The sequence below is a fragment of the Vulpes lagopus genome, chromosome 2, assembly GCF_018345385.1.
Source record: "Vulpes lagopus strain Blue_001 chromosome 2, ASM1834538v1, whole genome shotgun sequence".
Lineage (NCBI taxonomy): Eukaryota > Metazoa > Chordata > Mammalia > Carnivora > Canidae > Vulpes > Vulpes lagopus.
In genome coordinates, this window is record NC_054825.1 from 77,874,528 (window position 1) to 77,893,204 (window position 18,677).

Genomic DNA, 18,677 nt, shown 5'->3' on the forward strand with positions numbered 1-18,677 from the left:
TAGAGTCACTATTGTTCTTAAAAAAGAAAATAGCTGGGTATTGGATTTTCTTTCCCAAAGTCAGTAAACACCGAACTCAGGCTGCTTACTTCTTTGAGACAAGTCACTTAGGCTTAGTTCAATTAGATCCCTCTGTTTCCTCATCTACAACCAGAGATCTCTGAAGGGGGAGGCCTATTCCCAACACCCGTAGGGTACAGGACTGCCAGAACAATGAATAATGTGGCCCCATTGTTGCTGACAGATGGGAATCATTCACTTCTTAGTGTATGTTTTTTGAAATGCTTTTGAGTTCACGCCCCCATTGCGGCTGTTGCCATGGTCATATGCTTTATGATGTTAGCCCCTTGCCCCTTACTCTGCCTTCCCAGGGAAGAAAGAGACGGGCTGCAAATTTCACAATTGTAAAAATATTTTACTAGTCAGTGCCTTTGTACTCTCTTCTCGTATTTCCCATTAAACTTGGGTAATTCATAGATACAGATAATAAAAGCTATCAGATATAGGGGAGGCACAATCTGATTCCAGTTCATTAGAAAGTGCCCTAAGAAAGCCCCCTTCGGGGGGCTAAAGTCTTCCCTTGTTCTGGCAATTGTAAGTTTTAAGCTCTTGCTTTTGGCACGGAGGCCCTTCTGCATTTTTGGTTAGTGGCAAAAGCCAAAACATCTCCTTGTGATGTCAATTTATGTCCAGTGGAAGAAAAGATTTTGGAGGATTTTTTTTTTTTTTTTTTTGCCATCTCAACCTCATCTTTGTTAGTGCATCTGCACTCCACCTGACCTTTCTTGGTTCTGTTTTTAATTCTCCTCATATACCAGCTTTTAGTGGAGACTGTGTGCTTTAAGTAACGAAGGTCAAATTTCTGAGCCCTTGTATGCTCACCCAATGATTTCTAGCCCTCTTTAATCCTTCCCTACACCAACCACTGCAGTAATGAGGGGCAAGGGGCGACTGAGGATTGAGGTCATGAGCTTTCAGTTTGTCGTTATATATTTCTCCGGTGCTTACGTAGAACAGCTCCTCTTAGTTTCCTAGAGGTGGGTAAAAAAAGAAAGGAGAAAAGGAAAGAAATCACTGTATCCCATTATATTGTATTGATACTGTTTGAATAGGTCTTTTCCGGCTGCATTGTGCATTTTTGTTAGCAAAGGGAAAGAGAAGGTCCTGTAAGTAATATAGGGGATTGCATCTCATCTGAGTGTATACAAGGAATGCTGCCACTTGGCCACCCAGAGGAAGCCATGGTCTCTTGCCCAGAATAAAGTACAAGGGGAATTTCCTACTAACAAAAGAATCACTGAGCCTCCTGTTCTCCTTGAAGGCATTTCTTCTGCCTATCACCCCTCAGGATGTTCATGTCATTAAAAACAGTCTATCTTTAAATCTCTGCAAGTATGTATAAAGACAGAATTCTAAAGATATTGAATTACTAATCCAGGACTCATTAAACATATTTGTAATCATTCTACAGCCTTTATTGTAAAATAGGACAGATTTTAAACTATAAGCATGTTAGAGTCATTCTTAAAACTCTTAATGGAAACTAGCTGTTGAATTACAGACTTTGTTAGAAAGCTGTTATTAGAGTTTTAGACTAGAATACTGAAGACTGCTGTTTTTGATGAAATGCCATGAAGGGATTTTTGACATTCATGAGACACTATAATAACATTTTCCCTCCTAGGGTAGACAAATGGGAGAAAGAAAGAAAAAAAAAACCTTCACTCGTTTGTTCATATATTTGTTTCTTGATAAATTTATTCATATGCATTCAACAAATATTTATTGAGCACCTATTATATGCCAGGTACTCTGTTAGACATTGGAGGTACTCTGTCTACTGATGGCTATGTATCAGTACACATTGTTGAGTAATTATTCAAACATTGGAGGCACTCTTTTAAACTGGTCAATTATTTGTTTTTTTAAAAATTCCTTTTTGCTATGTGATAAGTACACTACTTGGTTTCATGCATGTTGATAGCAGTCCCAAACTTTAAGGAGCTTACATTTTATGAGGGGTTGTGAGACATACATGGAGATCCATAATACAAGAGCACATGAGGCAAATAAACTATAATGGAGGTACAGCAAGAGCAAAGATGGAAAAGGTATCTCAGCAGGAAAGGTATCTCGTGGGATCCCAGGGAAAATCACCAGAAGAAATGACATTTTAGGTAGACCTTGAGGGATCCTAACAGGTGGAGAGTAGCAGAGAATGACAAAGAGATTCTAGGAAGAGAGACTATCAAAAAAAATCACCAAGTCTGAGCAGCACACATGGTGTAGAAAACCAGGTACTGAGATGTAAAACTCTCAGACGATGAGCCTTGAACGTAAGGCCTAAAGATTTGGACTGCATTATCAAAGGCATTATCAGAGATAATGTGATGTGATTTCATAATGTGATGAAATGGTGAATCTTCACTCTTGGGTTTCTTCAATCTCACAAGCTCTGGAGATTTTGTGGTGTTTGAGAAGTGGCAAAGAGAAAACGTAGGCTTGCATCAGAAAATACAATCCAAGGTTTCATATCTGCTTTGCTTTTCAGTTTACTCATTTTTTTTTTTTTTTGGTGTCAAGTCCTTTTCTATGCTATTATGATTCTGAGTTTTATAACAGAGTGTCAAAATCCTACTAAAGCATTTGCATCAATGAGTGAATTCTGCTATTGCAGAATATCATTCTTTTAAAACTTTTCCTAACGCACACACTTGTGCTTGTAGCGTACCAAAGCCTGTGCCATTATCTCTTCCAGAAGAGATAATAATCTCCAACCATGTTGGGCACGATTCTGAAACTCATAGGATTCTATAGGGTCGGGGGTGCAAGCAATTCAGCATTCCTATTAGGGGGATTCTGTGAAGACACTAAGTGCCTCCTGCAGCTGTGTTAGGAGAAGAGAACTCCCCCAAACTACTGGCACTGACACGTAACAGGAGGAAATAAAAATAGTGAGGTAGAAGCAGAGAGCAGGTGTCAAAGAGAAAACTAGATTGTAAAATCCCATTCCGTGTTATAACTTTCCAGATCATGTTCTGAAATGCTATAAGTTGAAGATGTTTGGGAAATTATTGTGTGTGTGTATGTGTGTGCATGAGGGTGCATTTAATAACACGTTACGGTTCTAAATATTCAACTTGTGCATATGTTAATTTCAAAAAGTTACATAAAATACATAAATATATTCTTATAGAAATTCAATTCGATATGTATTGGGTAACAGGTCGAGGTCCTTTTTCCTGCTCTGAGGGTCTCTTACTACCCCCTTGTCTACTCTCCTCACAGTCACAATTGCTATTGGGTTTTGGATTCTTTCAAATCTTTTTCTATGTGCTCACACACACAGGCACATGCACGCACACACACACGTCTACAAACTCTTTTATCTTGTACATTCATATAGTATATGTTGTCCCACAGCTTCCTTTTTTGACAATATTCCATATAATACATATGGGTTTACCGTGTTCTTTTCAATTGCTACATAGGGCTAGAGAATATGGATTCCTATAATTATTAAACATTCCTTTATTGATGAGCATTTAGGAAGTTTCCATTTTTTTTCACCATTATAAACAATACTGTAATGACCATCTTCCTAACTCTGTTTTTGTGCATGTGTGAGAGTATTTCCCCAAAGTGGATACCTAGAGGTGGACTTGCTAGGTAAAGAGCACTCATATAAAAGAAGACAGTTGTAGAACACATTTCCAATGTGTTTAGGTTAGACTTATTATTATCTTTTTTAATCTTCATTCTTTGGCAAAGATTTGAATCCAGTTGAAATCCTAAATCCAGGTGTCTATCAAAATCACCCTCAAAGTTCTTGGTTTATTTCAGATAATGCTCAAAATCCACTCTAGAAGCAAAATACTGTTTGTGATGAGATATGCCAATCACATGTATTTAGATTTATATGTCGCCACTCCCTTTGCCAGTGCTGAGCACTGGAAAGAGCTTTACCAGGCACAGTATACCTTTATTAGATAAAATCACCCTGGGCTCGATAATGTAGAGCATGGACTTCAAAGCTATATAAGACAGTTAGGTAGACATTTGTCTTTAGTAATATAGCTTATTCTGAGCTGTAGCCAAGTGATGGAAAAGCTTGAAATGAAAGCCCTTATTTGAACGTCCACTATTTGTTTCTCTCTGGCATAGTTGTCAGCACTAATATTTTACATTTTATCTTTCTCAAATGGTCCAAACACAGTGCATTAAAATGGGTATGCAAGTATTAGGAAAATCAGATATTTACAAAGCTCTTTTTTTTTTTTTTACCCTCACAGAATAAATTATTCAGAGTGCCCAGTGTTCCTTAAAGTATGAATTTCCATACAATAGATTATAGGGTCTTTCAACAAGCTGCCTCTGGTGTTGGAGGGAAGTAAGCCAAAAGTCTTGACTGAGTTTTGGGATTAAACTGATGGAAATATTCTCCAGAACCCAGCATGAGTGGGATGACTCCCTGTTCTGTTGGTCAGTGGTCTTTATGATACGGACATGGGAAAGAGGGTTGGGCATCTGGGCCACGCAGGTGGAAACAATTAAGATTCAAAATGGATTTTGAAAACTGATTTGCTTTTCTCTTTATTCGCCACATAAAAAGTAGTTCTAGGTTCCTAAAATCTCTCAACCACTCATTAAGTAAATGCATTTGTAGAATACTTGATGTTTTATTGCTTCTGATTTAAAATCTACCTTACATAACGTATGGAATATGTATATATATATACATCTATAAACACACTTATATGGTCAAGTCTGTGTTTCACATCAAACATCTACTGTATGTTTCACTAGGGAGACAAGACCCATGTGTTTTGCAGAAGCTTTTAAAGCTGTTTCATTTATTTTATTAGCCTTTAATGAATGTAATTAGAACCCAAGTAATTAAATGCAATTGTGCTCAGTATGTTCCTGTTGTAAATTGCCCTAAACAATGTGCATCGTGTGAACAAATTTGTGGGATTAATCGAGGATAGATAATGTTTTTGGATAGTATTTCACACTAAACGGCCGCAGAGAGAAACAAAGAAGCTGGCGCAGTGTCATTAATCTTAGTCAACTGGCAGCTCTGGTGTAATTTGCATGACTTAGGCAGTGACACAGGATGAGGCTTGCTTGGGATGGGTGTTAGATCACTACGATACGTATGTATTTATTCCCCTTTAGTCTCCTGATTTATAAGCAGAAAGAAGTTTGCATGTGGAAACGGATAAAAACAACAGTGTTAATGGAAGGAGTTGTAGATTACCTGAATTATTACTGGCAATATACATGTTCTTTTGTTTTCATATTGAGTATTTCTGTTTTATGGTTGTTAAAGAGACATCTGTGAATCCCTGTCAAGACGGAAAAGAAAAGGAAAAAAGCAAATATATTGTGTCTGGGTTCGTTAGGTAGACATTTGTCCTAGCATGATAACAGTGGAAGAAGTTTCGCTTCTTTTTTTCTCCTTTCATATTTAATATATATTGATTCATTGCTTTAGGAACCTATCCCTTTGGGGAGAGACACTTTTGAATTGCACTATAGAAAACCTTCAAACTCCACTTATGAAAATATCATTTGGAAATAAGCACTTGGGAACGTGATTGCAAATGCAAATGCTTTTTTTTTTCATCACAAGATGTAGACTGCAACTCTGAATTACAGAAACAATTAGATAAGACATTCTAAGAAAAGCACACAAATTGAGCTTCAAATGTCATAACAGATGACAAATAAAAGGTAAGTGAATTTGGGGAGTTTTGAACTGAAATGACTATGCCCTCATGACCTAACAGACATGCTAATCTCAGCTTGCACAAGTATATCTGACATTTATGAGCACTTGGGTTAGGCTATTGTGTTTTTTTTTTCTTCTGATCGAGATGAAGTTGCTCTCAAAAGTTACCTATAACATAGCCAAACAATTTTGAGGGCAGGACATAAAGCTATATATCATCTTTGTAACACAGTGATTCATGCAAGCTTATATTTAAATATTTGCGAGGAAGAACTATGTACAAAAGGAAGAAATATGTGCACTCTAAAGTAAGAAAAGAATATTTGTCAAAGAACTACACCTCACAATACATTTTAGGTTGAACTTTGTATAGTCTTCTACACACAACTGTTTTATTTTGATACTACTTTCTCTCAATTTTTCAAAGATCATATAGTGGAGTCTTCTGAGTTCAATTAAAAAATACATTTTAGTGAGTTTTACCCTCAGTAAATAAAGATTTATTTTGCCTTAGTAAATATACAGATTTGAATAAAAGTTCCCAAAGCACAGGAACGGAGTCTGTCTCCTTCTTTTTCTCTCTCTTAAATGTACACAGGCACTGTGAGATATGTGTGTGTGTCTGTGAAAATGTTTCATTTTATGTCCTTATTTCAGAAACATTTAAACAACAAAAATAATTAACAATTCATGAGTATAGCTGACTCCTATTAATATGCCTTTGACCTGCACACCCCTTTTCAACATTTAAAGACTTAGGACACCAGTATCTATTATGAGGTCAGGCCTATGGATACAGTAGTAAAATGAGTCATATTTAATATAGTGCTAGAAATGACTGTGTTAATGCAAAAACTGGCATGGCAGCATAGCTATATTTAAAATAATATAGGACAATATAAAGTCTTAATATTATACAAATCACTTGGAATGAGAAGAAACAACAACAACAAAAAAAACAGCTTAATGTTGGAGTCATGTGTATTGTTCCAGAATGATTGGACATTAGGATGAGGTGGAGGGAAATGTTTTCTATACAGTTAACTCTTTTCTTCCATAAATGTTACAGTCACCTAAAGACCATTTGATTTGATAGATCAAAGGGCGATCTTTCCAACCCTTGTAGAAATCTTTTCTAAAAAAGAATATAAAGTGGTAGCTCTTGAGCTGGGCATCATAACTGATCATCATATGATTCAGTCAATGTGTTGCCTGAGTGATCACCACCATTTCTACATACTCTCTTGTCCCAGTCAAAAATACACGTGTGGCAGAAGTAATTTGTCCAGAGTACTCAGAGAGAAGAATTTCTATTCAGTTGTGCAGAGTAAATGAAAGTCATTTACTGAAAGTCTTTGCCGGGTATTATTTTGGTATGCGGCCCAAGACATGATTAGAGGCACCTGTACTTGCCAGATACACCATTAATTGCTATGTCAAGTCTTCAATGAAATCATGATTGATGCTTCAAGGTTGCAGATTCTGACTTCCCTTAGAGCATTCAGTATCTTTTTTTGTACATGTTATAACATTCAACTTTATAGTTTATACATTGTATAAACTATATTGTATAATTGTATAATTACAATTGTATAAACTATATTGTATAATTGTATAATTGTATAAATTGTATAATTGTATAATTGTATTGTATCTATTATCGACTTAAATATTATTCATGGATTGTTATATTCTTACAACTTACAAGGTGCTTCTAAAATTAAACCCAAAGGCTTACCCATGGAATACAGACAGTTAGAAGGAAAAAGTTATTTAAATAAAGTTGGAGTTGCATCTACATTAAGACTCTTGTTAAAGAAACAGAAATTTGATACAATTAAACTTATTAAAGTATCTGTACTATAAAATTCCTATTAAGACATGGAGAATAAGAGATAAGCCCATAAGATTTCAAACATTATAAACACATAGGTTTGGTTGGTAAGAGAGATGACATTTTAAAAAGAAATACAGGAAATAATTGCTCTGAAATTGACATAAATTTTTTATTTTGGAATTCTACTTTTTATTACTGGTGTTCTCTGTAACTCAAACTTCATTACATTTCATGTTCCTATATACAAAATGGATAAAAATTACTTCAAAAGAGTTTAGAAACATGCATATGAGAAAGGAAATACATTTCTAGAGGCCAAGGTTCAATGAAAATGTGGTAGTCTTAGTTAAGGATCCTTGGGTGGAAACTCTTAAAGCACCGTACTTGCTGATATATGGGGGAAAGTGCCTTGCATGGATGGTGTCCAAGACTGAAGTTCAAATATTTGCTTTACTGCATACAAGATGTGTAATTACAGGCCATTTGTTTAGATGTTCTTATCCCTCACAAAGAAATGATATGACTGACTCTAAACCAGTGTCTGTGCAGAGCTCCTTAGCTGGACTCAGAGCCTAGGACTGAGATGCTGTGCATGCCAGAGTTGTATTACTTCCCCCCTTCCCCCCAACATACCAATTGCATCTAGACCTTGACCTGAACACTCTGTTAGCAGGGATAGACTCTCTTTGGTGATAAGCAGAGATAAGCATGTAACAGCTTAATCTATGGAAGTTTATCAGCTTTGGGTAAATGTTCAGGATAGCTCTTCTCCACATGGTCATTCAGGGACCCAGGTTCCTTTTACCTCATGGCTCTATCATCTCCAAGGTCCTCATTACCATCTGAAACTGACTGGCAGAAAGGGAAAGAGCATGAAGGATCACATTGGAGGGGAGGTTATTATAGGTGAAGCCTCAATGTGACACATAACCCTTCTGCTCAAATTCTGCAGGCAAGAGTCCTTCTAACCTTGAAGGGTGCTGTGAGATGTTGTCTATGTGCTTGAAGAAACATGAAATGGATGTTAATGGATAGCAGTGGTCCCCACACCAAGCGATAACCCTCTTCCTACATGTCTACATACTTGCATTTATAAAGTCATACAGAGGTCAAATAGTCCTTTGAATGAAAAAGAATCCTGGATCTTTTATTCTCAAGTAAGCTTTAAGATGATTAAGAATGTATTTAACAAACCGTGGAGGCTCAGATCAAGACTGTATTCTGGGTTGAAAAGTGCACTCTCTCAGAGAAAACCCTTGTGAGGAGTTCAGATCTGGAAGCCACAAGTTCTTGCTGTGAACTCTGTGTTACAGGTCTTAACTGGAGCACCTCCCTGCATTTCTACCTATTCAGCCCTTGTCCTGTGGCAAGGTTGTGACACCAGTTGGCTGGGTCTGGGTGGGTTTTGGTATCAGGCATAAACTGTTGAGATTTAGATACCCTACAGACTTCTTGATGTAAAGTGTGTGGGGAACAGATTCAGGGGTCTTGTAATTAAGAGTATTAATGTGCATTAGCATCATTTGAAACCACACACCAGTAAGTGTTGAGTACACATGTTAACCTCATTAACCATTAAGTAACAGCCAAAGTATAAACATATAACAGATTATTTGCAATACTGGTCTTTTAGTAACATAAGATTTCTAAAATGTGGTTAAGTAATAGGCCCTGGAAAATAACAATTAGTATTCATTAAATAATCATTAAGCACCCTTCAAGTTCTGTCATTTTTTGAGCTATAAGACCCTTAAGAATTTACAGTGAGATTTGAGAGTTCGGATGAAGTACTGGGCAGGAGCATCATCAAATTGCATCCTAAGACAGTCCTGTGTCAGGTGAAGTGAAGACAGATTGGGAGGAGATGGGGTGGTGGTAGACAGGAGAGTGGCCCAGTGGTGCTGGCCAGAGGCAGAAACATCGAATCTGAGTCCCTTCAGGTTGGATTTCTGGCAGGAGATTTGCACAGAGAAGTGAGAGCAAAGACAGGATCAGGCGCACAAGGCAGGGTCAGGGTTGTAGTAGCACCAGGGAGAGCTCCCCTAGTCTTTGTAATCCTCGAAGGCAGGAAACAAGTTCTTTCGTTTATCCTAGGCCTTCTCCTGTTCGGTCCACCCTTCCACAAACCAGGTAGTTGTTTAAGTGCCAAGGTCAGTCAAGGAAGTTCTTGATCAACAAGGAAGAAGACTGCATTTTCATGAAGTCAGGAACACTTAGGATCTGGTGAAATCAAGGCCATATCGTTTCCATGGACCTGAGCTTAGATTCGGAGCTCGATGAGCTCCCTGAGAAATGATGGCTGTGTTTTCTTTGCCCCAGTATCATCCTGGATCCTGAACAGGGATCCCAGCAGCATAAACACTGACAAACGCTGCTTTCTCTTTTCCTTGTTTTGTGCTCTGTGGGGCAAGTGGGCCTCCGGGAGCTCGAAGATGCTAACTGAAGACAGGATCAGAGGCTTACATTACAGGCTTCCTCACCTTAAATGAAGGCAAATTTAGAACACATTTTCATAGAAAGAGAAGGATTTTAGTCCGCTTTTAGTCCCAGCTGATACAGAGGAAACTTATTTGATCTATAATTCAGTTGAATGATTCTTTCCTATAATGTTTCTGAGTCCCTTACCACCAGTGGGGGCGGGGGGCAGCAGTGATGGAGGAACCCACCTGCCTTCTTACCAACCTCTAGAAAATAAGCAGCTCCCTTTGTGGCTCCCTTTGTGATACTGCCCCCCACCTTGATTTTCCTGGCATTAAAAGGGGATTTCTCTCCCACTTCCTCCCATCTGTATGGGAGAGGCAGTAAGAGACAGCCCCCAGTGATTGTGTGGCAGCCATTGCTTACTGAGGGATGGTCTTAAGTAGGGAGTTCCTATTTTCAGGCCTAACTAAATTTTTACAGCCTGTAGGCCTGCCTGCCTTTCATATAGGACTAGAGCACTATTGTTAGGTCAATAAAATATTTCAGCGGCTTGAAGAAATCATTTTTGTTGTTTGGGTAGGGGAGGGGTTCTTTTGAGTTGGTTCCTCCAAATTTGCAGAAGCTTGTCAGTAACAGAAGGCTGTTTGACCGCCAGCAACCTTCTTCCTTGCAACTTTCTCTTATCTGAACTCGTATAACACACACACTCCTGATTTTCCCCTTACCATGCAGGACACTCCACCTTGGTTTATTTCAAGCATATGCTCTTCCTGCTGGGCCATTAGAGTTTGAAATTTCTCAAAACTGACTCTAGTGTTTTCCTGTTTTTTTTTTTTTTTTAATTATTATTATTCCTTTCTGTTCTTATCCACTTCTCTACCCCAGCATGGCACCAAATGCTTTGTAATAATCAAATATCTCCCATATTTTTATCTCTAGCTCAGACTGGGTTCTTGGTTCACAATCTATATATCAAACTCTCTCTTCTGCTTTCCTAAGCAGATGCATTGAAAGTGCCTCAAACTCAAGGCATGTGAGACAATTCAGACACCAGCCCTCTTCTTGGGAGTGTTCCTTCTCCTGTGTTTCTCATTTCAGGGACCCTTTAACCAGTGGGCATAACCAATGAAGGTCATCCTTCATGCCTCGATTTCTCTTGCCCTTCTTATCCAGTTCATCTCTGAGTTCTGTCAATGACCTCTTGACTATTTCTCAGATCCCTCACTTCATTCCCTCTCTGTTGTTAGAGCCCTACCCTCGTAGTTCTGATATGTACTCCGCCAGCCTTCACTCCCACCCCCAAATCTTATATAATTATTTTTCCACTACGTAGCCTGAGTGGATGACACACCTTCTTGACTCCACTCTGCTCAAAACCGTTTGGTGGGTTTTCCCTGTTCTTGGGACAAAGACCAACATCCCTAACAGGTATTATCAGGCTGTGTGTGATCTGGGGACCACCCCTGCTTCCTGCCTCATCTCGTCTTGTAGCACATGGCTCCTTTCTTGTTGCATACAACCCACAATGTCTTCCCTGCTACTTCCCTGCTCCATCCTTCCCCTTGCCTAAGAATGTTCTTGAACTGAGGATTCTTTTTTGCCTCCAACTCACTGTTTGCCTTAATATTTCCTATTGACTCCTAACACCCCTTTTAGATAATGGGGTAGAAGTCTTTGTGACACCCCAGTGCCAGCACAGTCTCTCTACCTTGCTGTTCTCTGATGACAGATACCATATCGATTTGGTTCATGACTGTATTTCTAGGAAGGATGAAGTAGGGTGAGAGGCATGCAGCAGTTGCTCAATGCATGCCTGACTGAGAGAATGAAAGGCTTTTTGTCCAGGATGATCTTTGTCAGTTTTTAAAATCCTGTAGATCAAAACGGTAATTTTTCTCTTCGAAACATCTGTATCTTTTACTTATTCTCTTCCCCAGAATCATCTTTATTATATTTTCTTTTCACTGCTTCACTGTCTTAAAAAAAATTTTTTTTTCCTGATTGAGAATTAGGGATATCAAAAGAAAAATCTCAGGACTTTCTTTCAGTTGGTGCATGGATACACATGTACCTTAGTGTCTTCATTCAGCATCATCCCTTACATTTTATTTATCTCACCAAGGCTTTCCCATCAGTTATTATTTCACAGTTTTCAGAAACATCTTCCAACAGAAGTTCTTTTTGAGTCAGTCTTCACAAGACACGATAGCTCTCATCTTTCACCCATGGCACACTTCTTAGATTCATTTCACTGCGTCTAACACATTTACTCCTACAACAAGCTGTGTGGGATTATCAGAGATAGTCACTTAAGCAAGTAAATCTCTGACTAGTCATTTTGTGCCCAACACCTTGAATAACTATTTTTGAAAGGCTGAAGGCGTGTGGTGCTTGGTGACAGAATTTTCAGTTTTATGTTAGACCATGCCAGGCAGCAGATGGCATGGGTCATCAGAAAATTTATCTTTGATTCTGTTTCATTGTTTGCTGATATCAGCATAATATTTATGAAATGGCTCACCATTATGCTCATTTTTTCTGTTTCCTTGTTTAAAAATCTGTAAAGCCCTGTGATGCTGACACAGAGCAATAATTCTTTTCACATTTTATTGGTACAATCCCTACTCTCAGTTTATTATTATTTTTTTTACCTGCCGAGGCTTTGGAGAGCATATCTGCAAAGAAATTACCTTGTCCTAGATGTCTGTCTGTATATCTGTTCATCCATCCGTCCATCCATCCATCCAACCATCTATCCATCCTTTATCATCTAGTATCTTTTCTGCCTTCTTCCCTGACATTCATTTAGAGTAATCTTGTTTCTTACTTCATATAGTTTCCCTGGAGTTGGCTCAGTTCTTAGAGTGGGCATATGGTGTAAAGGAATCAAATAATAGATTTCATGCCCTTGACCACAGAGATTGATTCAAGCAGGTTATAAAGCTCAATGTAGAACAATAATGTTTAGGATCAGAATTTTTGTATTTTAAAACTGTTGGGGAAAAAAATGCTCTGTGTGTGTGTGTGTGTGCAGGTACGTGTGTTAAGAAACAGTGCTGAGAGGAGAGAATTTGAGCCTGAGAACTGCTGAAGCCACATTATCACCACAGCTGAAGAGTTGGATTGCCTGGTGATGCAGCCCAAAAAGAAAGAGGCAGAACCAGGTGGTGAATCTTGAATCCTGATTTTAACATTTGAGGTCCTGGATCCAGTTGCGCATGAACCAGCTTTACCTCTGGACTTCTTGATATATGTCTCTATTTCATTTTTAGGGTAAGCCAATTTGGGTTTACCCCCATTGTAACCAGAAGTGTCCTGGCTAGTATATTTCCTTTTCATCAGGCTAAAGTGGTTGCTACCCTAAAGATCCTGAGAGAGAAAACACATTCTAGCTGTCAAATGTACCATAAGAGGTAGCAAGTTTCCTAGAAGTGTCTAGATCCAGGCATGTGTTTGACAGTGATGCTGACCCCAGGATGGCAAACATCAGATCAACTGACACACAGGATGGCCCTTTAGGGATCCATCAATTCCTGAAGATCTATGATACCAAAATCTGGACTGTTACATTCTTCTATATTAAAGTGAAGTATCTTGACGGCTGGCTTTTGAAGATTATTATGGAATAGAAACCTAAAGTTTTTGGTATCTGAAGGTGTCCTTGGAGTTTTGGATTTATTTCTCCTAGTATTATTTCAACACGCGATTATCCTTTCAATGGACTTCTTGCTCTTTGCCTGGACAGTTTGAAGCATCACGATCTCATCTAGGTGTCACCAGTACTCTTGAGCTCTCTGAGAGGTTTGAGATGGTGCAGCTGAACCCATGAATGGCCCCTAGGTTTTGTAAAACACTGCTCACATGGCCACATTTCCTTAAAAGGAATTTTAGATCTTAAAAGGTATAACATTATAGCCCTTTCATTTACCATTCAAAAAACATTTCTTTTCGTTCAGAGTTTACAAGTCTTATGAGCTCAATGAAGGACATTTTCATCTAAAATTAAGAATTGACATTTATAATCCCTTTACTTAGAGATATCCACTATCAAAAATTTTTGCACATTTTAATCTTGTCTTATTTTCAGTATGAAAACATTCATATTTTACAATACATGTAGTTGGTCCTGCTTTTCTTGCACTGAACATTTTATTAAATATTTTCCCACCTCTCTACCAGCTATTCAGAATTGTAATGACTGTACAATTCCCCCCTCTTTGTGTGTTCCACATGTGTTTGGCTATTACCCCATTGCGCTCTGTTAGCTCTCAACTAATTTTGTTGAAGTGGTGGTTGTCCACCTTAGGTTCAGAATCACTGTTTTCACATAATTAAGTTTGTGCTCAGAATTTTAGGGAAAAAATGTGTGTATTGTTTAAGAATTGCTTTCCTTCACACTCATTTGTTATTCATTTATGTGTTTGTAATTGTTGAGTGCCTACTATGGGCATGGCATCTTCTTCTTAGACATTTTTTACAGATCATGAAAATTATGCTTTGGAACATTTGTTTAATGATAGCTAACTTTCACACTTGCAAAATTACAAAAAGCTGTGTAAAGATTCAAGGGTCTTTGAAGCCATCTTTGGTTCCACTTACTTGTCATTATTTAATCAGAAAAGAGCCTTATTGGGACACATGTGGTGTAAATAGTTCAAAAGATATTTGGATGTTTTCATGACAGAGGATTTTCTTACATTTCAGTCCTTAAAATGTTGCATTTTATTTTTCCACAGCTATGCGCTTTTTTTTTTGAAGGTGGTATGTCATTTTTTTTTTCAACCAGAAATTAGCCCTATTTTTTTTTCTCTTTCCACAGGAAATTTTTCTTTTATATGGAATTCTTCTGGTTTGCAGTACTGTGTGTTTGTAAAAGAAATATGTGTGTCTTTAAAGTTCCATCACACAAGAGAGAACTTGTTTCTTCTACTGACTTGAATGGAATTGGACTTTAAAAGAACAGGGCTCTACGTACTGCAACTTAGAATTCTTAAAACACTGAATGAAGGGAAAGTCCTGCTTATCCTACGAAATGTTTGCTGAAGAGGCTCAACCAGGGACGGAAAGATAGTGACAGAAAAACTTTTGAACTCAGCTAAACACCTTTCGAGCAGTCCTGCATTTATCAGAGGTAGGTGAAACTCCGTTGATTTCATTTCCTAGGGGGCTTTATTACCTCTTCACTCCGAGCATAAATTATTCTGAATTTTCATTTCAGGTTTGGGGGTTGATACATTCTCAGACTAAAATCAACATTTCTCTCTTCTAAAACGTCTCTTTTGCATACTATTTAGAGACTCATGAATTACAGATGTAAAACTGAAAAATAAAAGGTGAGACAAACTCCTTAATACCCCAAGAGAATTTTTGACTACTTTGAGATTTTGCCGTGAAGAACTTGTAGCTTTTTCATCTAGTGTCGCTGGGATGAAACGGACCTGAAAACCCGACTGCACGGTGGCTGAATTACATTCAGTAATAGATGGGAAGGAGAGATTTTCTCACTTTCCTTCTTTTCTTTTAAACTTCTCCCCTGGATCTACTATGTGCTACTTAGAACAGATCCACTTAGAGCCCGTGAGGGGCCATCCCTATACCCGACCTCACTTCTGGTCTCAGGAGCTCCCACCCGGTCCCTCTTTGAAAATAATACCTCCCTATGTATTCATTTAGAAGCTGAGTTTTGCCCTTGATGTTACATTTTATATTGATTATCAATTAACTTTTAGGTTGTAGTTAAGCTTAAGTACTTTTTATACATAGCGAATACAGCACACACTGAAATTTTTAATAGAAGCTTCCCTGAGGGCAACATTTCTATTCAATTGCAGTATATCATATGAGCCTTTTATGGCATCTTCAGTTTGTGGACAAGTATATCCAATATGATTTGTCCAACTTTATTTATTATGCCATAAAGTTTACTTTCAACATTTAAAATGCTCTTCTTGATATCTAGGTATTTAATGCTGGATATCATGCTATCATTGAAGAATCAAAAGTTGAATTAGCTTTGGGTTCTGTGTTAACAGATGTGTACTTTCACCACTGGCTGGCTTTATGACTGTGTTCAAATCAATTAATCACACTGTGTCTAATATTATTTGAACATGAGGTAATATTATTCTATCTTTATAGAGACCTTGAGCCTTTCCTTAGGATCTTTATAGAGTCTTACTGATGGCTACTCCAAATTTACGCCTACTGTACATTTTTGAAGTTTTGGTCTATGCAGTACTCTAGTTTTCTGATCTAAAATTAGTGGCAACTCAATGTGGGAATATTTTTCCATCTGCTATCTGTGCCTCTTAACAGTGATAGAAGTAATAACTAGTAAACAACTAATTGTAAGTAACTTATCAAGCCACACTGCTCTTGAGTCATGAAGCCAGGAATCAGATACCAACTGTTGGACTCCAGAGTCCAAATTCTTTATCTATCATCTATATTAGAAATATATCAAGTATATCCATTCACTTATAATTCTTAATGGATTTTTTTTTTTACTTAACTGTTTCCAAAAAGGAGTTGATACAGCTTTCCATAAAACATCAACACACAAGACAGGTAAAAATTAGGATAAAACAAGGAGTCATAAACTTAGAAAAATGGAGGTGCAGGTATCATAACTAAAAACTAAAACCTGCACTGCACTGATTACTACAATATTAACAGGAATTTAGGGAAGCTCTTTACAGACAAGGCACAAAAAGTAAAATGTGAGGGGTTATACGGCTTTCATTTAATAATAGAAAATATCTACCCATTCCTCAGTAGAAGCAATCTTTGTTCTGATACTAAATTCCAACGATTTATAACATGAATCTTTTCTTCTCTTCTTTATTTGTTCATCCAGTGACTATTTATTGAATGCCTTTTATGGCTTCAGTATTCTGCTTGTCATTGGGGACTCAGTGGTGAGCAAAATAGCTTACTGCCCTCATGGAGAGTGGAGGAGATGGCCACTAGTGTGTTATTATAAAGCAAGATCATTGTTATGTGAAAAGGAGTACAGTTCTATGAAAGCACATAACAAAAGAGTATGACCTCAACTTGGGGTTTAGAAGACATTTCCCTGAAGAAATGATATTAGACCTGAGATCTAAGCTATTTAGATCCTTGCCTGTCAAGGTGTTGCCCATAGACCAACAGTACTGGCACCAGATAGGAGCTTCTAAGAGATGCAGAGTTTGAGGCCCCCGCTTGGACCTACTGACTTACCATCTGCTTCTGTTTTAACAAGATCTACCAGGTATTTCCTGTGAACATTAAAGTTTGAGAGGCACTGATCTAGGGGGAGAGGTGAGGTGGGACAGAGGGAACAACGTGTTCAAAGGCTCAGGGGTAGGAAGGAGGATTGAGGAAAACTAAAATACAGGCAAGGTGGCTGCAGTCACCTACAGAAGGAGGGGGGCTTGGCAGGAGAAGATAACGGAGATCTAAGCATCTAAGCATGCCGGGGCCTCCTATGCAAAGCTTTGTAGGCCAGAGAGACATGAGATCTTTGAAGATTTCTAAGCCGAGGAAGAAGATAATCAGATTTGCATTTGGAAAACATCACCCCGCAATGCAGATGGGAGGGTATTTGGAATGGAAGCAGAGCACCATTTCGGTGTCTACTAAAAGATGATGGTATGGAGATGGTGAGAAGGAGAGAGAGATTTGAGAGATGTGTCATGGGTTAAATTAATTGGCTTTGGTTTAGTTTTAATATGAGGGAGAAGGTGAACGAGAGATCAAAGATTACTCTCAAATTTCAAACCTGCCCTTTATGGGTGGATAAAGATATTGAGATAGAGGACCCCTGAAGACAACCAGATTTGGAGGGGAAATAATCCATTGGGTCTTAGACATGCTGAATTGCAGGTGTTATTGAGGCAGGGGAGATATCAAAGAAGTTGTTAAAAAAGTGGGTTCTGACTGGTCTGGACTAGAGATATACATTTTAGGAAGATGCAAATGCAAAAATGCTTTTCATCATACTATCTCTTGTATTGAATTCCAATAACGCTAATTTAATGAAAACATTTTTTAAAAATTAGAGTTATTTATTTATTTTTAGAGAGAGAGTGTGAGCGTGAACAGAGGGGAGGAGCAAAAGGAGAGGGAGAGAGAGAATTTCAACCAGACTCGTGCTAGCATGGAGCCCAACATGGGCTTGATCTCACAACCCTGAGATCATGACCTGAACTGAAATCAAGAGTTGGGCCCTTAACCGACTGAGCCACCCAGGCACCCCTTAATGAAAACATTTTTATAGAGTGTCAGGTAAACAAAGTCCAGCTCCACTGTTTTCTATTGTTTGAAGTAGATTCTGGAATAGAATTGAGATAATCTGAGAGAAATAGTCAATACAGTTTTTTAGACTTTCTCAAATATTGTCTTGATCATGCTTTGGCAGAAGTTGGATGGAACTCATTTAAAAATTGAATTCCATGTGCCTTAAGCACGAATATTTTATGTTGCCAATTGCTAGTTCATAAGAGGCCCACAATAATATTTGAATTGCTGATTATTGAAGTGAGAGCTGTATATTGTAGATATCTGACTTGCAGGTGGTAAAGCTGGTATTCTATTATGAAAATTAATGAGCCTGATAAACCTTCTCATTCAAATATAGTGTCATCCTACCTCTTTGCAGAGAAGAGCTGCAGAGGTACATCTGAGCTGTGCTAAAGCTAATCT